This window comes from Nicotiana tabacum, chromosome 4 (assembly GCF_000715075.1).
Source record: "Nicotiana tabacum cultivar K326 chromosome 4, ASM71507v2, whole genome shotgun sequence".
NCBI lineage: Eukaryota > Viridiplantae > Streptophyta > Magnoliopsida > Solanales > Solanaceae > Nicotiana > Nicotiana tabacum.
The window spans coordinates 66,084,231-66,105,339 of NC_134083.1; the positions used below are offsets into that span (position 1 = coordinate 66,084,231).

Sequence of the window (21,109 nt, forward strand, 5' to 3'; positions counted from 1 at the left end):
AAAAATAAACTGAAAAGGTACTAAGGCATCTACGCCTGGTCTTCACCGGGGCACGACTCGTTGTTAGAACCATCGGAGCTCTCAGATTCCTCGGAGCCCTCAAAATCCTCGGAGCCTTCGGCACCCTCAGGCTCGTAAAGCTCCTTTGCCTCGGCCTTGAGATTCTTAGCTTCCTCGATCTCGATCGATAGGTTGAAGCCTCGGGCGTGGATCTTTTTGAGGGTCTCTCTTCGGGACAACCGCTTCACGTATTCAGCCTTTGTCTTTAGGCTGGTCTCGGCTGCCTCCACATCAACCTTGTATTGGGCCATAATTTACCTCGGAATCAGTGAAGGTTATGTCCAATTTGGTTTTCAGTGCCTCATATTCTCTTCCGAGGGCACCCCCTTCTATGACGGCCGAGCTCAGCTTTGCTCGGATATCATCATTCAGTTGAGACCACTTATCAGCTTTGTCCTTAGCCACCCGTAGTTGGTTCTCAACTGATGCTAGCTTTGCCTTCGCAATTTCCTTCTCCAAAGCCAGCAGGTCCATCATGCCCTTCCACACTTCGGCCATGGCCTTCACCTCGTTCATCTCGGTAGAGCTGGTCGATCAGGTCAATCTTCTGTTGGACCTATGAGGTTGTGTTGTTAGTCATCACGACTAGTTCCTCGTTTCTAGCTTCAAAGACCTTTACCTTTTCAACCAGGTCAGCATGTTCCCGCTTCAGGATCGAGGCCTTCTTTTGAGTTTTGTCCAGCTCAACCTGGAGGTCTCTAAGGGCCTCGTCCTATTGCTCACCGAGAAACATATACATGTCCTTCTTCCGGACCTGTTCTTCGAGCTCGAACTCGAGCTGGCTGATTTCCAAGCGGTACTAGAGGATGCTTTCATGATGAAGAACCGAGGCCTGTAAAACAACAAAAGAAGTAAGAGACATCAAAAGAAAACTTAAGTGTGATTCATGAAGGAAGTATGAAAGTGTTAGAGCCTTACCCGGTTCAGCGCCTCCTGCGCCTCGTTAAAGAGATATGACGTGTCCACCTCGTTCATCTTTGCTCGGTCCTCCTCGATCACCAGGAATCGAAGGTAGCTGGCTACACTTACCAGAGCAGACAGGATCCGGGCATCCTCTAGGACTGACAGCCCTCTTGCGCTCAGGGTCCACGCTCGGCACAGGAAATTTCTTTACCAATCTTGGGCTCGAACTTGGCCCGTCAGCTCCCGAGGGCACGTACTTCTTCGAGATCTCCAGGTGACCCAGCCTAGAGAAATATTCCAATGTGGACATGTCCATGCCATCGAAGAAGGAGCTGAGAGGATCATCTGCACCCTGAACTCCTTCACTTGACTTTTCCATACATATTTGTGCCTCTTCAAGTACAGACTCAGTATAAGAGGGCGTCTTGATGATATCGATCACACTGGTCACCTCCTTCAGAACAAGAATGACTTCTTGGGAGGTCACAACCTCCGTCTCCACTTCGGCCTCTCGAATCGGAAGGGGATCGGCCTTGGTTGTCGTTTGCTCCCCGACAGGGGTCGATCCATGGACGACAAAGATGTTGTCTTCTTCGGGCTCATCCCTGAGCAGGTGAAGGAAGTCAGAGTCTGGTACCCTGGACTTAGTATTCTTCTTGGTCTTACGAGCCCGGGTGGCTGCCCTTTTTTTCTCTTCGCCTCAGGATCCGGGGAACTCGAGGACTTTCTTTTCCTCTTATTCTACTCCGCGGAAGCCCCATGCTATCCCGAAACGGAAGGTTCAATGGGTAAGGACGTATCCTCGTCCCCGTGCAGTAGCCTATATTCGGTGGTCTTAGACAGACCTATGAGGGAAAGGAAAAAGTTAGCATTATGTAAGTTTGGGGCATAGTAATAACTATTCAGGGGAGAGCCTTACCATGAGAACGTGCCTCCCATTTGCCCTTCGAAATTTGCTCCCCGTGCGCTCGTAGTATGACATCTTCTTGCAGATTCCTTCGATCTACTCCTTGAGCCGGGGGATTACATCAGGAACCTGGGAAAAAGCTGCATGACCATAAATACTGGCGATTAGAGAACAAATAAAGAGAAATTGACACTTAAGGAAAGACTATACTTACGAGATGTATTCCACTTCTCGGAGAATGGAAGGAACTTGGGAGGGATCAGGTCTTCAGTTTTTACCCGAACAAAATGCCCCTGCCAACCTCGATCTCGTTCCTAGTCATTGCTCGAAAAAAGGGGCCTTGCTAGCAGGCGAATAAGCTTGATTAGTCCCCCTCGGAAAATTCGGTGACTGTACAGACGGAGTAGATGGTCGAGGGTGAACCGAGGAGATTCGGTGTTGTTCACAAAATGGCGCAGGAGGATCACAATCCTCTAGAAGGACAGGTGAATTTGCCCGAGGCAAACCTCGTATCTCTTACAAAAGGCCAAGATTACTGGGTCTATCGGGCACAGTGTGAAGGGATAAGTGTAAGCACTTAAATACCCCTCCACGTGGGTTGTAATATCGTCCTTTGGCCCGGGGACAACCACGTACTTGCCTTCCCATTTGTAGTCCTCTCGGACTATGGGAAGGGTATCTTCAGTAACAGAACATATGTATCTCCATGCTCCTCCACCTCGGTCTTGTTTAACGGAGGCCTTCTCGACCTTTAAGTCATCCCTGATAGAGCATCCCCGGGTATGAAGCTTTTCATGGTGGTGGGGGTTATGCTACCACTACTGTGGATATGTTTTCGGTATAACGTTATCCAGTTGGAGAATATTTTTGCTATTGTCTAAGATTATTATTAATTGTTGGAACTTTGAAGAAAAGATGTAAGAGAATTGGGGAAACTTTGAAGTTTTTCTAAAAATCCCTTGTTTCCCAATTGCCATTTTTGCTGTCAGTGTAAAATCAACCTACATTTTGTCAGTCCGACACAGCACAAGAAAATTGTCACTAGACTAGATAAACAAACCTGATTGATTAGTCAAAAATCAAGAAACCTCTTTGTTTCTCTCACCCTGCAGTATAATCAGATAAATTTTTTTTCCTGTCCAAAATTACGGCCCTAGAGATATGGGAAACACTGAAAGACTCCATAACAGCTTACACTGGTCTCTCGCCTACAACATTTTTTTACAGTGGTTGCTCTAGAATTTGATACTCTTTTAGTTCTTAAAATCTTTTTATCTTTTAAAGGGTTGGTAAAAAGGAGGTTTGACATTCACTACGTGCGAACTTTTGATTTTGGAGGTCTATTTGAATGCAAACTGAAACAAAAAAAAATATTTCAGTTTAAGAATGCTAGAGTAGTGAAAAATTATGCAAAAAATATTTTTTTTTAAAAGAAAAGTGCATGTGAGTCTATGTCATTTTGTATGTGCCAACATGTATAAAGCTAATTGCAAAAGTGTACATTGGTGTGGGATTGATTTTTACTTATGAATACTTGTTATATGGTGTAGTCTTGTGATTATGTGTGGTTCAATGTCTCATATCCAGGTGGCAATACATCACGTGCTTATAAGATGGCAATCATCATTTGGAAGTAGATTGCAGAAGGACAACAAGATTATTTCAGCTCTGAAGAGTACATGGCACTCTACAAAACTATATTTGGGATGTGTACTTAGAATCCCCCGCATGATTACTTACAGCAGCTGTATGAGAAGTGCAAGGAAGCATTTGACGAATAATCAAGTCTACTGTAAGAACCGTTAACCTTGTCTCTCATTATAATTGAGTATCGAAAGTTATTAGTTGATGGTTACATATGTGATGGGAAAAATATATTTACCTTTCATGCAATTAGCAGGCCTTTTGTCGGTGTTGTATTTTAATTAGGTACTTAATGAATAGAACTTGAGTTTGCTATTGCCATTCAATTTTGAAATTAATATTTTGTATTCTTTATTAGGTTTTGCATGATTTAAGAGCGAAGCAGGATGAGTCTATGTTGAGGGAGTTTGTGAAAAGATGGGGGAATTATAATCTTTTTGTCAGATGGCTCTCACGGTTCTTCTTATATCTTGACGAGTATGTTTCTTGCCTGAAGGTTACTACCTGTACTTAGCGAATTTAGTCTAACGTGCTTCCGGGATCTGGTATGCTTTTTGCATCTCCTATCTATTTATTGAAAATATTATTGTTCTTGTTCTTTTGGGGGATGGCCTTTCTTTATAACTTCATTCTGTGGGCAACTTATTTTTATGTTTTTTGTTGATAATAGGTTTATCAGGGACTAAATTTATGCTACAGAAAGTACAAAATGAATTATTGGTTTTATATATCAATCAGACTTGAGAAGGAGCATTCTGGATGCGGAGCTTCGCTTAGAGATGATAAGGTATTGCTTCCTTATTTTTCTTTTCACTATTAGTTTTCTGGTGGTTTCAATGTATTTTACATGTTATTTGATGCTGCTCTATTTTGCCTTACTTCTCCACTGAAAATGCTAATCCACAGAACTCTGATGGGATTGGAACATGTTGCAAATATGTTTAAACAGGTGAAAAAAAATCTATGGCAATTAGCGACTGAGAAAAGGATTATTTATTTGGTTTTGGAGTTTTGGCTAAACATTTGCAGGCGAGATCCTGGTGCAACAAGCTGAAGATCTGGCAAGCAAGTGAAGTGGCATGTTCATGTTTCATATTTTTATTGGTTTACACCTAAGAATGATGATTATCTGTTAATTGTAAGCGAGTCTAAAGTCCTTTTAAGTTGTTAATAGGGAAGAAGCAGTGGGGGGTTTACATGAAACACCATTTCGAGAACAAAAGATTTTGAGTGGAATTGAAAGCATTTGTACAAATGAAGTACATATATGTGAAGTTTCTCAGAAGCTTTGTTGTCCTATGGTTATAAGAAACTTTTGTTCATGATAACAATTTATTATGTTTCCATTTGAGGTCCTGATATGTGTGTTCTTGCACAGGCTGAACGTTCGGGCTCAAGGGAGCAGGTAGAACCACATTCCCATATTTTGATTTCACTTTTATGTATGGGTAGTATTCACTTAGTCATGAACTCATCCCTTTTCTCAGGTCTTTGTTAGGAAATTGATTGAGTTTCACGACAAGTGTATGGCTTATGTTACAGAATATTTTAATAATAACTTCTTCTTGCATGTGGTATGTTCAGTTGTTAATAGTTATTGCTGATCTCTTTTACTTTGCCTTATTTGTCAAAGTTTATGATGTCTATTTTATCATTTATCTTTTTTGGTCATCAACTTAAGTTTGTGAAATGTGTATCTGGCCAAGGGCGGCTCCATAAAATTAGTGGCCTAAAGGCAAATTTTAATAAGAGACTTTATATTTTTTTATTAGTACGTATACACATATATGCAAAAAAATTAATCTTGCCATTTTTTTCATATACTTGTTTTTTATAGTATATATTCTTAAATGACATAAAGTCTTTAACTTCACATATTAATATTATTATTTATATTAGAAAAGGATAATTTAAATAAATGAGATGTTAGACATGTATTTGCAATATGTTATTTTTGATATTGTTGTAAACAATGTATTTACGAATATGAAGATTTAAGTAGTTTAATTTAACGCTTTAAAAAGATTTTTATTGTTAAAGAGTAGACACCTTTCTTTCTCTTTTACAATTTTTTGTACTTTTTTATTTTTTCTACAAATATTAATATTGTCTAATTTGAAATAAAATTATAAAATTCATTATCAAAAATTTTGGGGGACCTAAATCAAGGCTATACTAATCATCTACTAGAGCCACTTGTCCACACCTGATATTCTCAATCAAATTTATAGAGTCTCACTTAAGATAATGCAACAATGACAAGAACATTAAAGACAGTGAATGTGTCATTCAGTTACCAAATGTGAATGAAACTGGTTGAACAATACGTTCGTAGTGGGGTAGTAATATGTAAATAATTGTTGATCATCAATGAGGGGCGGCTCAACAGAACTGGTGGCCTAAAACCAAAATATATTAAAAAGACCATGAAACATCTTTTACGAAATCCATATTAAATTGAGATACAAAAAAACCTACATGACTTTGATATAGTGGTGAGAGCGCAACTCATGATGTATAAGTTAGGCGCACGTCATATGGTATTGAATTATTCCCTCAAGTGAAAATGAGAAAGGGTGAGCCCATTATCCATCGTGTTTTGAACCTTGCGACATTTGTCTCAGGGATTTCTTAGTTAAAAAAGATGAGACACAAACGAACTTCGCTTTCTCGTGTGTGGATCAATCAAATGTGAGAAAAAAGAATAGTTAATTTAGAGAATTTTAGTTGAAATTATAAAGTAAAATCGTGAGAACCATGAAAAAAGACTATAATAAAGGAAGAAAAATAAAATTGATGAGAAGATAAATATATTATTAAATTTAGTGAGAATAATTTATCCAATTAACTCACTCAATCTTACGTCTACTAAATAATAAAAATTATTAAAATTTGAAATATTTTATTAATAATTATATAAATATAAATTATGGATTATATATATTATATAATAATATAGTAGTACTTATTTTTGGGGCCTTAATTATTTGGGGGCTAAGGCAAGGGCCTCACTTGCCTTACCCCAGAGCCGCCCAACTAGCCTCTTTCGATTACTTCGAAGAATCTATGAACTCAACCAACAATATAATACAAAGATATCACACTCTTTCGATTACAAGAACAAGTGAATATAGATGCAACAATCAAATCTTCCAAAATCGATTCAAATACATAAAACTAGAGCTATAATCCACAAATAATCATTAATACATCAAATCCATCAAAACCCAAAAGGATCTACTCCATAGACATGGAGAAGTTCTTCACAAATGTAACAAAAGTATAGGAAAACATAAATACAATCCAAGCCCGGATCTTGAGTGAGGAAGGAATGATGAAATCCTTGTGCTTGTGTTCTTCCAACTCCTCCTTAGCCTCCTTGGCCTCCTTAGGCCGAAATCTGTCCAAAAGTCCCAAAAATGGTATTTTCCATGTATTTAAGCCATCCCCCAATTAACCCCGGACAAAAATACCTTAGTTTAGTGAAAATGGGACGATACTCTAAGAAATTCGTACCACCGCGCCGCATGCCGCGCCGCACCATGCGGCGCGCTTGTGAGGAATTCCAGAATGATTTGCAGAATGGATTCTGGGTAGATTTTGCACTACCGTGGCACCCCATGCGGCGCGGCTATGCATTTTTCTTAAAGTAGTTCATTTCTCCAATTTTTGACATCCAGACTTGGTCCTCGATCCCCGAACGCGAATCCGGTTTAATCCCTTGGGCTTCTACTCACACATAATAAGTGCAAAGCACTATTAACTAAAGCTCAACATAAGTAAAGTGTAGTGAATTAGGTGCAATAAGCGACTAAAATATGAGTTTCTAGCCTACCATGACCACCCCGCACTTAAACCATTGCTCGTCCTCGAGCAATCAAACTACACTTCACATAGACACGACCTTTTTAAACAACTATCCTGACTCATCATACCAAGAATACTAAAATAGATTAAGCACAATAACGTAACATCCTCGCCTCAAGAGTTGACTCAACATCACCACGTATTTTACACAACCTGCTCACTTACTCTAACACAGAGGTCAATGACATTACCTTTCCTTCGTGAATCAAGTGCCCTCACACAACAATAGAGAGTAGTTCCACATAGAATAAAGTTTAAGAACAATTAGGAACTTAAGATAGGAAGAATTCGCTCACTCTCAGAAACAACATTCATGTGCCACAAAAGATGTACCATAAGCTTGTTCGTAATATACTACTCTACTAATTGAGCTCATTCAGTCAAGGATCAAGTAGGACTTTATTTGGTTGTAATGTAAGTTGCGGGATGGTTAGGATATATTTGATTGGCTACACATCCCTAAGCACTTTAATACAAACAATTTAGCCATTTAAAATTCCATACTTATGTCAAACCATAACTCCACCTTCACATCCGTATATGTCAACTCCCAACTTCTTTAAGTACAAATGCATCAAGAGTTACCATTATCAATGAATTTATCTGGCGTGATCACACATCGCCGATATGATTATGGTAACCTTGTTTATTCTGGTCTCTTCCTTTCTCTTTTTTTTCATTCAATATATAGACTTCACTGAAATTAAAACACATCATGTTTTATCACAGCATAAGTTCCTATAAAACGGCTCAACATAATATGCCATTTGTATACGGGTGAAATTGAGATTAGCGCACACCCCGATTTTTCGTGGATCAAACGAAGTAAGAGTATGAATATATAAGATCAAAATCGAAGCTGGTAACTCTTTGTATCAAGGTCCGAACAGAGTGCTCGCCATCGGGCCTGATACGACGACGCACCCCGAACTCAGAACGAGCTCTAAGACTTCTGGAAGCGCAATGAACGGTTGTAGGCGAGAGATATAGAGCCGCGACATCCGGAACCAACCGGATATCATGGCGCGAATCTCGCTCGATGGATGTTACAGATCAGTAATTAATGAGAGATGAGGATTTTTGCCTTTTTTAGACTTATACTATGAATAATATTCCCCTGCTATATAAAGGAAATTTATTTCTTTGATAAGACACATTGTAACACACATACCAAGGCAATATAAATTTATTTTTTTGCTTTTTAGCTATTGCAAAATTCTTATTTTATTGTTTTTCATACACAATTGACTTCGAACCGGGGGTCCGATCGAGGGCAGAACTATTGTCCAGCCTAAATATGAGTCAGGTCATAACATCACAATTGGTTTGATTATTCATTTTATCTTTAACCCATTTATCTAACATTCTTGATTATTTGCGTTGAATCAATCCACAAACACTTAAAATCGCGTACAAATTTAATTGTTATCCGTTTTTTAGGGTAAACAGTTTGGAGCCCACCGTGGGGCTAAGGATAATAGTGGTGATTTGATACAAATTTCCATAACACACTCTATTTTACGCTTGTTCTTTAAAGTCTCAAATTCAGGTCAGCTTAAAAATTTTAAATTCTCAGTCTGCCTACTTGAACTTTGAGGCTGAGTCTGTCCATCATGGCGAAAAACAACAATCTAGTGCCTAGCAATGAGGTGCCCCTTCTGATCCCAACGGAGTCTCAGTTGTCGATCCAATCGACGCCAATTCACAGGTTGCTATCGATGTAAACCTGCCAACTAACCCCGAAAAATGTGTTCGTAGAGTTCCCAGACCAATAGTTCGCGAAACATCTGAGGGCGAAGGTGTTGGTGTAAGCCTGCGGCTAATCTTCAAAATGTTGCAGGCTCAACAAGCGGCGATAGAGAAGCTACAGAATCAAGGCCACGTCCCTGGCAGGGTCGAGCCCGAACGGTCCCAGGAGAACACCCGAAGAAACGAACAAACCATTGAAAGGTCGGGTGAAGTTGAGCCCGGGGTCAACCCCGAGATAATGAAAATGCTTGAAGCATTGACGAAGCAGGTAGAATCGGGTAAGAAGAAAATTGAGGCCAACGATAAGAATGTGGAGACATATAATTCCAGGGTCGATCAATTCCCGGGAGCTCCATCGATATTGAAAGGACCAGATTCCAAGAAATATTTCCAAAAGCCTTTCCCTCCGAGCGCGGCACCAAAGCCGATCCCGAAGAGGTTTCGAATGCCCGATATTCCAAAATATAATGGAACCAGAGCTTCGAATGAGCATGTGACCTCCTACATATGCGCCATCAAGGGGAACGACTTGGAAGATGATGAGATCGAGTCGGTGTTACTAAAGAAGTTCGGGGAGACTCTGTCAAAAGGAGCAATGATATGGTATCACAACTTACCCCAAATTCCATTGACTCGTTTGCTATGCTTGAAGATACTTTTGTGAAGGCTCATGCTGGGGCCATCAAGGACGAGACCAAAAAATAGGACCTTTTCAAGGTTAAACAAAGAGACAGGGAGATGCTCAGGGAGTTCGTGTTAAGGTTCCATATTGAACAGATGGACATGCCTCCGGTTGTAGATGATTGAGCAGTTCAGGCATTCACTCAAGGACTTAACCCTCGAAGCTCATTGACTTCGCAACAGGTAAAATAAAATTTGGTAAAGTACCCGGCGGTAACTTGGGCCGACGTCCACAACAGGTACCAATCAAAAATTAGAGTCGAGGATGACCAACTCGGAGCCCGTATGGGTCCGATTATCCCATCAGAGATGACGACAAGTCTAAGAGAGTCGTCGACCATGAATCAAGGTCGGTCCGATATCGGTACCAACCATACAATGCAGATCAAGGGGAAACGAGTCCGGGCATCACCTCTCAAGGAACGAAAGAGAACTATTGAGGGCCCAATAGCCGAGGTCTGATGAGCAAAAATGGTTTCGACAAGCTGCTCGGGGGCAGGGAAGCACCAAGATTATCATAGTATAACTTCAACGTTGATGCTACCACAATAGTATCAGTCATCAGGTGCATCAAGGAAACCAAGTGGCCTCGACCAAATCAGTCTGAGCCTACCTAGAGAGATCCTAACTTAATGTGTAAGTACCATGGAACTCATGGACATAGGACTGAGGAGTGCCGGCAATTTAGAGAAGAAGTTGCCCAGTTGTTTAATATCGGGCACCTCTGAGAATTTCTGAGTGATCGAGTCAAAATCCACTTCAGGAACTGGGGCGCCAACAAACAGACCAAACAAGAGAAACCTCATTACATCGTCAACATGATTATTGGAGGGGTCGATGTTCCCCAAGGGCCAATAATAAAGCGCACTAAAGTATCCATCACGAGGGAAAAGCACACCCGAGATTATGTACAAGAAGAAACTGTTTCGTTCACCAGAGAGGACGCCGAGGGCATCGTACAACCTCATAATGATGTACTGGTAATATCCGTACTTAATAATAAATCTCGAGTTAAACGTGTGTTGATTGATCCGGGTAGCTCGGCCAACATCATCAGATCGAGGGTCGTAGAGAAATTAGGGTTACAATATCAAATAATGCAGCATTTCAGGTGTTGAACGGATTGAACATGGCATGCGAAACCACTAAAGGGGAGATGACCCTACCAGTGAACACCGCTGGGATGATCCGAGAGACAAAGTTTTTATGTGATTGGTGGGGACATGAGATATAATGCTCTATTCGGAAGGCCATGGTTTCACAACATGAGGGCGGCACCTTCGACCTTACACTAAGCGTTGAAATTCCCTACACTGGGACGAATCAAGATGGTCTACGGAGAATAGCCGGCTGTAAAGGAGATTTTCGCAGTCGATGAAGTACTCCCGGTGCCTGCCGTCTCAACATTAAGGAACATAGAGCTGACCAGATAGGGCAAAGTTAAATAGCAACCATCGATGTCGGTCCCGGCCGAACCGGAGGAACGAGGAGTAGACGAGGAGGATAATTACGGAGTTTCGAGATCGTTCGTAGCTCCTGATGATACCGACGCCACCAAATCGATGGTCAAAGAGTTAGAGCAAGTCACATTGACCGAACACCTACCGGATCAAAAGGTATACATGGGCAAGGGTTAACCCCTATGCTCAAGAAAAAAATTATTAATTTTCTCAAAGCTAACATAGATTATTTCGCTTAGTCCCATCTTGACATGACAGGGATCCCGCCGGAGGTGACCACTCATAAGCTGAGTTTGGTCCCGAAGTTCCATCCGTTTAAGCAGAAAAAGAGGCCGTAGTCCTAGGTCAAACATGCATTCATCAAGGACGAGGTATCTAAACTCCTTAAAATAGGATCCATTTGGGAGGTTAACTACCCCGGACTGGTTAGCTAACGTAGTACTAGTTCCTAAAAAAGGGAATAAGCTAAGAACATGTATAGATTACAAAGATCTAAACAAGGCATGCCCCAAGGATTCTTTCCCTTTGCGTAACATCGATCGGATGATCGATGCGACAACCAGACACGAGATACTCAGTTTTCTCGATGCCTATTCCAGGTACAATCAAATTCGGATGGACCCGGTCGATCAAGAAAAGAGTTCTTTTATCACTAAATTTGGTACTTACTGTTATAATGTCATGCTGTTCGGATTAAAACACATCGGTGCCACCTATCAATACCTAGTAAACCGGATGTTCGAAGAACAGATAGGGAAATCAATGGAAGTTTATATTGACGACGTGTTAGTCAAGTCCCTACAAGCAGAGGACCATTTAAAATATTTGCAGGAGACCTTCGACATATTAAAAAAATACAATATGAAGCTGAACTCGGGGAAGTGTGCATTCAGGGTCAAATCGAAAAACCTTCTCGGGTTCATGGTGTCCAATCGAGGGACCGAGATCAATCCGGAAAAAATCAAAGCCATAGAAGATATCACTGTGGTGGACAAAGTCAAGGTCATTCAAAGGCTAACCGTGCGTATAGCCTCCCTTGGCCGGTTCATATCAAGGTCTTTGGACAAAAGCCATCGGTTCTTCTCACTATTAAAGAAGAAGAATAACTTTTCCTGGACTCCAGAATGCCAACAAGATTTGGAAGAACTCAAACGGTACCTATCGAGTCCGCCCCTGCTGCACGCTCCGAAGGCGGACGAATAGTTGTACCTTTACTTGGCCGTTTCTGACGTGGCGGTAAGTGGAGTCTTAGTTTGGGAAGGTGGAGGTACACAATTTCCTATTTACTATGTCAGTAGAACTCTAGGCGAGGCCGAAACAACGTATCCTCACCTAAAAAAAATAGTGCTCGCTTTGTAAAGCGCCTCCAGAAAGTTAAAAACATACTTTCAATGTCACCCCATATGTGTCGTGACCTCTTACCCACTGAGGAACATCATGCACAAACCCGAGCTCTCCGGCCGGTTGGCCAAATGGGCCATCAAAATCAACAGGTACGATATCAAGTATCGACCCCGAACCGCCATAAAATATCAAATTTTGGCAGACTTCGTGGCCGACTTTATGCCAGCCTTAATACCCGAGGTCGAAAGGGAATTATTGTTAACCTCGGGGACTACCTCAGGAATCTGGACCCTTTCTATGGATGGTGCCTAGAACTCAAAGGGGTCCGGGCTCGGCATCGTGTTAAAACCATCTACGGGGAATGTAGTTAGGCAGTCTACTAAAACTGTGAAATTGACTAACAATGTGGCAGAGTATGAATCCACTCGGTCTTGTCCCCGCGACCATTTATGAAATGGGGAATAGATATCGTTGGTCCCCTTCCATGGGCACCCGGTAAGGCTCAATTCATACTATTCATGACCGATTATTTTTTCAAATGGGTCGAAGCTCAAGTATTTGAAAATGTTTGGGAAAAGGAACTCATTGACTTCATCTGGGACCGCATAATATGCCGATTCGGGATACCGGCCGAGGTCGTTTGGGATAATGGAAAACAATTCATCGCAGCAAGATAAATAAATTTTTCAAAGACCACAAGATAAAAAAGATACTATCAACGCCTTATCACCCTAGTAGAATCGGGCAGGCAAATTCAACAAAAAGACCATACTTCAAAACCTGAAAAAGAGGTTGACTGATGCCAAAGGGAAATGGAAGGAAATCCTGCCCGAAGTCCTTTGGGCATACCGTACTACCTCGAAATCTAGTACCGGAGCCTCCCAATTCTCGTTGGTCTCTAGGGATGAAGCCTTAATACCAGTTGAAGTGGGAAAACCAAGCCTCAGATTCCAAAATGTGACAGAAGAGTCAAACGAAGAGGCCATGATCACAAACCTGGAATTATAGGATGAAAGGCGGGAGGCCTCCTGGTCCGGTTGGCTGCCTAGAAATAGTGAATTGAAATACACTACAATCGAAGAGCCAACCTCTGACACTTTCAGATCGGGGACTTGGTGTTGAGGATAATAACATTGCACACCCAAAACCCGAACGAGGGGAAGCTGGGACCGAACTGGGAAGGACCATATCGAGTTGTTAGAATAACCGGCAAAGGCTCGTACAAACTCGAAGCAAGAGACGGTGTGCAACTACCTAACAACTGGAACGTGACACACTTAAAGCGGTACTACTGCTAAGGTACGAACTCAATTACTCTTTAATCATGTTATGAATTGGACTAACATTTGTAGGTAAACCGCCAAGGATGGATGTGGCTATTAGGTCTGAAAGCACGAGTTGCACTCTTTTTCCCTTGAATCAGTTTTGTCCCAAAATGGGTTTTCGGCAAAGTTTTTAACGAGTAGACAGTAAAACGTGCTGACTTAGATTCGAACACCAGTTTCAAAACGGAGTCAATGATTGTTCACTTCATTTCAACATTATCCGAGCCCTCACAAGTTTGACCTCGAATACTGGGGGTCATTACCCTCGGATTAAGGTTTTTAGCAAGAAAAAAAGAAAACTTTGTATGCTAGAAGCTAAGGCTTGGTGGTTAGGATTCATTGTAAGGGCCAAATAGTCATCATGAACCGTTCTCACATAGTCTACTCTAGCTATGACATAAGTTTTTATGCGCTTTCGATCATGTACTTTACACACTGAGAAATGAGAGAAAGTTCCGCTTTGCTATAACACATTTTTTGCTTCTTAGATTCCGGATCCTAGTGCCCACGGGCTACCTCTACTCGGGAACTATCGAGCCCAAGGGCTACCCCTGCTTGAGGACTATCGAGTCTAAATGCTACCCTTATTCGGGGACTGTCGCCCGAAGAAAATTCGGATGACCCGGGCTAATGAATCCCAGAGGCACCAAACCTATTAGGCAGTGCCCAAAAATAAAAGGCTACGACTGTCTTAAAAATGGCTCGAAGACGTCTGAAGTTCGTAATCAGAAAGTAAGGCCTTTACAAAAACTCGAAACCTACTAAATCTTTCCCTCGGCAAAAACACCGTCTAAAAACATTTAAGCATCTTGGGAACCTCCGGTCGCAACAAGGTTTCGAAGCCACGAGCAAATAAAGTTGCTTCGAAGTCGGGCTTCGCTCGAACTTCCGAAAAATGAATACCCCGGAACTACATCTAATTCTATGCTAAGGCGCCAAAAATAATACATGAATAAAAGATGCTTGAAAAGTAAAGACACGATATTGCCAGAAAGGGAAAATTTTCATATATACATTCCAAAATATATTTACAAAGGCCCAGTAAAATAGCCCCAACATGAATGAAAAAAAATACATAAGGAAAAAACAAAAACTGAAAAGGTACTAAGGCATCTACGCCTGGTCTTCACCGGGGCCTGACTCGTCTTCAGAACTATCGGATCCCTCAAAACCCTCGGAGCCTTAGGCACCCTCAGGCTCGTAAAGCTCATTTTCCTCGGCCTCGAGCTTCTTAGCTTCCTCTATCTTGACCGATAGGTTGAAGCCTCGGGCGTGAATCTTTTCGAGGGTCTCTCTTCGGGACAACCGCTTCACGTATTCAGCCTTTGTCTTTAGGCTGGTCTCGGCTGCCTCCACATCAACCTTGTACTGGGCCATAATTTTCCTCGGAATCAGCGAAGGTTGTGTCCAATTTGGTTTTTAGTGCCTCATATTCTCTTCTGAGGGCATCCCGTTCTATGACGGTCGAGCTCAACTATGCTCGGATATCATCATTCAGCTGAGACCACTTATCAGCTTTGTCCTTCGCCATCCATAGTTGGTTCTCAACTGATGCTAGCTTTGCCTTCGCAATTTCCTTCTCCAAAGCCAGCAGGTCCATCCTGCCCTTCCACACTTCGGCCATGGCCTTCACCTCGTTCATCTCGGCGGAGCTGGTCGATCAGGTCAATCTTCTGTTGGACCTACGAGGTTGTGTTGTTAGTCACCAAGACTAGTTCCTCATTTCTAGCTTCAAAAACCTTTACCTTTTCAACCAGGTCAGCATGTTCCCGCTTCAGGATCGAGGCCTTTTTATGAGTTTTGTCCAGCTCAACCTGGAGGTCTCTAAGGGCCTCGTCCTATTGCTCACCAAGAAACATATACATGTCCTTCTTCCAGACCTGTTCTTTGAGCTCGAACTCGAGCTGGCTGATTTCAAAGCGGTACTGGAGGATGCTTTCATGATGAAGCACAGAAGCCTATAAAACAACAAAAGAAGTAAGATACATCAAAAGAAAACTTAAGTGTGATTTATGAAGGAAGTATGAAAGTGTTAGAGCCTTACCCGGTTCAGCGCCTGCTACGCCTCGTTAAAGAGACATGATGTGCCCACCTCGTTCATCTTTTCCCGGTCCTCCTCGGTCACCAGGAATCGGAGGTAGCTGGCTACACCTACCGGAGCAGACAGGATCTGGGCATCCTCCGGGAATGATAGCCCTGTTGCGCTCAGGGTCCACGCTCGGCGCAAGAAATTTCTTTACCAATATTGGGCTCGAACTCGGCCCGTCAGCTCCCGAGGGCACTTACTTCTTCGAGATCTCTAGGTGACCCAGCCTGGAGAAATATTCCAATATGGACATGTCCATGCCATCGAAAAAGGAGCGGAGAGGATCATCTGCGCCCTGAACTCCTTCACTTGACTTTTCCATACACGTTTGTGCCTCTTCAAGTACAGACTCAGTATAGGAGGGCGTCTTGATGATATCGATCACACTGGTCGCCTCCTTCAGAACAAGAATGACTTCTTGGGAGGTCACAACCTCCGTCTCCACTTCGGCCTCTCGAATCGGAAGGGGATCGGCCTTGGTTGTCGTTTGCTCCCCGACAGGGGTCGATCCATGGACGACAAAGATGTTGTCTTCTTCGGGCTCATCCCTGAGCAGGTGAAAGAAGTCAGAGTCTGGTATCCTGGAATTAGTATTCTTCTTAGGCTTACGAGCCCGGGTACCCGCCCTTGTTTTCTCTTTGCCTCGGGATTCGGTGAACTCGAGGACTTTATTTTCCTCTTATTCTACTCCGCTGAAGCCCCAGGCTATCCCGAAACGGAAGGTTCGACGGGTAAGTATGTATCCTCATCCCCGTGCAGTGGACTATGTTCGGTGGAAAAAGTCAGCATTATGTAAGTTTGGGGCGTAGTAATAACTATTCAGGAGAGAGCTTTACCATGAGAACGTGCCTCCCATTTGCCCTTCGAAAGTTTGTGCCACGTGTGCTCGTAGTATGTCATCTGCTTGCAGAATCCTTCGATCCACTCCCTGAGCCAGGGGATCGCATTAGGTACACGGGAAATAGCTGCACGGCCATAAATACTGGCGATGAGAGAACAAATTAAGGGAAATTGACACTTAAGGAAAGACTACACTTACGAAATGTATTCCACTTCTCGGCGAATGGAAGGAACTTGGAAGGGATCAGGTTTTCAGTTTTTGCCCAAACAAAATGCCCTTGCCAACCTCGATCTCGTTCCTAGTCGATGCTCGAAAAAAGGGGCCTTGCTAGCAGGCGAATAAGCTTGATTAGCCCCCCTCGGAAAATTCGGGGACTGTACAGACGGAGTAGATGGTCGAGGGTGAACCGAGGAGATTCGGTGTTGTTCACAAAATGGCGCAGGAGGATCACAATCCTCTAGAAGGACGGGTGAATTTGTCCGAGGCAAACCTCGTACCTCTTACAAAAGGCCAAGATTACTGGGTCTATCGGGCACAGTGTGAAGGGATAAGTGTAAGCACTTAAATACCCCTCCACGTGGGTTGTAATATCGTCCTTTGGCCCGGGGACAACCACGTACTTGCCTTCCCATTTGTAGTCCTCTCGGACTATGGGAAGGGTATCTTCAGTAACAGAGCATATGTATCTCCATGCTCCTCCAACTCGGTCTTGTTTACCGGAGGCCTTCTCGACCTTGAAGTCATCCCTGATAGAGCATCCCTTGGTTTTCATGGTGGTGGGGGTTATGCCACCACTACTGTGGATATGTTTTCGGTATAACGTTATCCAGTTGGAGAATATTTTTGCTATTGTCTAAGATTATTATTAATTGCTAGAACTTTGAAGAAAGGATGTAAGAGAATTGGGGAAACTTTGAAGTTTTTCTAAAAATCCCTTGTTTCCCAATTGCCATTTTTGCTGTCAGTGTAAAATCAACCTACATTTTGTCAGTCCGGCACAGCACAAGAAAATTGTCACTAGACTAGATAAACAAACCTGATTGATTAGTCAAAAATCAAGAAACCTCTTTGTTTCTCTCACCCTGCAGTATAATAATATAAATTCTTTTTCCTATGCAAAATTATGACCCTAGAGATATGGGAAACACTGAAAGACTCCATAACAGCTTACACTGGCCTCTCGCCTACAACATTTTTTACAGTGGTTGCTCTAGAATTTGATACCCTTTTAGTTCTTAAAATCTTTGTATCTTTTAAAGGGTTTGTAAAAAAGAGGTATGACATTCACTACGTGCGAACTTATGATTTTGGAGGTCTATTTGAATGCAAACTGAAATTGAAAGACATATTTCAGTTTAAGAATGCTAGAGTACTGAAAACTTATGCAAAAAAGTTTTTTTTTTAAAAAAGAAAAGTGCATGTGAGTCTAGGTCATTTTGTATGTGCCAACATGTATAAAGCTAATTGCAAAAGTGTACATTGGTTTGGGATTGATTTTTACTTATGAACACTTGTTATATATTGTAGTCTTGTGATTATGTGTGGTTCAATGTCTCATATCCAGGTGGTAATACATCATGTGCTTATAAGATGGCAATCATTATTTGGAAGCAGATTGTAGAAGGACAGCAAGATTATAATCACTTACAGTAGCTGTATGAGAAGTGCAAGGAAGCATTTGACAAATACATCAAGTCTACTGTCAGAACTGTTAACCTTGTCTCTCATTATAATTGGGTATCGAAAGTTATTAGTTGATGGTTACATATGTGATGGGGCAAACATATTTACCTTTCATGCAATTATCAGGTCTTTTGTCGGAGTTGTACTTTAATTAGGCACTTAATGAATAGAACTTGAGTTTGCTATTGCCATTCAATTTTGAAATTAGTATTTTATGTTCTTTATTAGGTTTTGCATGATTTAAGAGCGAAGCAGGATGAGTCTATGTTGAGGGAGTTTGTGAAAAGATGGGGGAATTATAATCTTTTTGTCAGATGGCTCTCACGGTTCTTCTTATATCTTGACGAGTATGTTTCTTGCCTGAAGGTTACTACCTGTACTTAGCGAATTTAGTCTAACGTGCTTCCGGGATCTGGTATGCTTTTTGCATCTCCTATCTATTTATTGAAAATATTATTGTTCTTGTTCTTTTGGGGGATGGCCTTTCTTTATAACTTCATTCTGTGGGCAACTTATTTTTATGTTTTTTGTTGATAATAGGTTTATCAGGAGTTGAATGGTAAAGCTAGAGATGCAGTTATAGTGTTGGCATGTATCCTATCCTCTCATTTTATTTTTGTTTCTTCCCCTTTCATTTGACCCCAAGTCCTGCGATATTATTTGCTAGTTATGAGGGTTAGATTAAGAGTCCTCTTAAATTAGATTGATCAAGAACGTGATGGTGAGAAGATTGACAGAGCCTTACTGAAGAACGTACTTGATATATTTGTTGGAATTAGAATGGGGCAAATGGAGTGTTATGAAAATGACTTTGAAGATTCAATGAGAGTCCTGCAGCTTATTATTCTCGGAAGGCTTCAAGTTGGATCCTAGAATTTTCTTGTCCAGATTATATGTTGAAGGTACAGTTCATTTTTACAATTTTTTTGAGTTTGTAAATGGTTTGGTTATTATTTTAAGTTGCCAGAGTAAATTTTGATAACCGTGCTTTGCTAACACATACAGAGGAGTAGTGCCCGACGAAAGAGCAGGATAGAGTGTCTCATTATCTCCACTTTAATAGTGAGGAAAAACTTCTGGAGGTCAGCCTTTGAATTTGGTTAAAACCTTACACTTCTTATTGATGTCATTGCTTTAAAGTATCCATCTGATATATACTTGATTTAGAATGCTGAAAATTCAGACTTTCTACATGTCAAAAATCTTCCTTTTGTTGGATTTATCTTTAATGCTAGGACTAAATTTATGCTATAGAAAGTGCAAAATGAATTATTGGTTTTATATACCAATCAAACTTGAGAAGGAGCATTCTGGATGCCAAGCTTCGCTTAGAGATGATAAGGTATTGCTTCCTTATTTTTCTTTTCACTATTAGTTTTCTGGTGGTTTCAATGTATTTTACATGTTATTTGATGCTGCTCTATTTTGCCTTACTTCTCCACTGAAAAGGCTATTCCACAGAATTTCGATGGGATTGGAACATGTTGCAAATATGTTTAAACATGTGAAAAAAAATCTATGGCAATTAGCGACTAAGAAAAGGATTATTTATTTAGTTTTGGAATTTTGGCTAAACATCTGCAGGCGAGATCCTGGTGCAACAAGCTGAAGATCTGGCAAGCAAGTGAAGTGGCATCTTCATGTTTTATATTTTTATGGGTTTACACCTAAGAATGATGATTATCTGTTAATTATAAGCGAGTCTAAAGTCCTTTTAAGTTGTTAATAGGGAAGAAACAGTGGGGGGTTACATGAAACACCATTTCGAGAACAAAAGATTTTGAGTGAAATTGAAAGCATTTGTACAAATGAAGTACATATATGTGAAGTTTCTCTGAAGCTTTGTTATCCTATGGTTTCAAGAAACTTTTGTTCATGATAACAATTTATTATGTTTTCATTTGAGGTGCTGATATGTGTGTTCTTGCACAGGCGGAACGTTCGGGCTCAGGGGAGCAGGTAGAACCATATTCCCATATTTTGATTTCACTTTTATGTATGGGTAGTATTCACTTAGTCATGAACTCATCCCTTTTCTCAGGTCTTTGTTAGGAAGTTGATTGAGCTTCACGACAAGTGTATGGCTTATGTTACGGAATATTTTAATAATAACTTCTTCTTGCATATGGTATGTTCAGTTGTTAATAGTTGTTGCTGATCTCTTTTACTTTGTCTTATTTGTCAAAGTTTATGATGGCTAAAGTTTGACTTATACAGGCTCTCAAGGAGGCATTTGAGGTCTTGTGTGACAAGACTTTATAAGGTTGTTCGAGTGCATAGCTTCTTGCTTCTTATTGCGATAATGTTCATAAGAAAAGTTGGGGTGAAAAGCTCAGTGATGATGTTATTGAGGAGATGTTGGATAAGGTATTGTAACGATTCGACCGGTCATTTTGCTTTCTAGATCTTCGTTCCCCTAATTAAGACTCTCCGTATGTGCTTTTACTACTTTATGACATGCGGGGATGGTTAGTTCAGGTTTGGAAGGGGTCGAGTTCAAATCGAAACACTTAGTTCCTTAATAATGGCTTAAAATGGTTAAGTTTGACTTGAGTCAAC

General features: G+C 41.3%; 1 pseudogene; it reads left to right on the forward strand.

The window, feature by feature from the left end:
• Positions 1-2,319: 2,319 nt before the first annotated feature.
• LOC107764548 (cullin-1-like) lies at positions 2,320-20,812 on the forward strand (annotated as a pseudogene).
• The last annotated feature ends 297 nt before the right edge of the window (positions 20,813-21,109 follow it).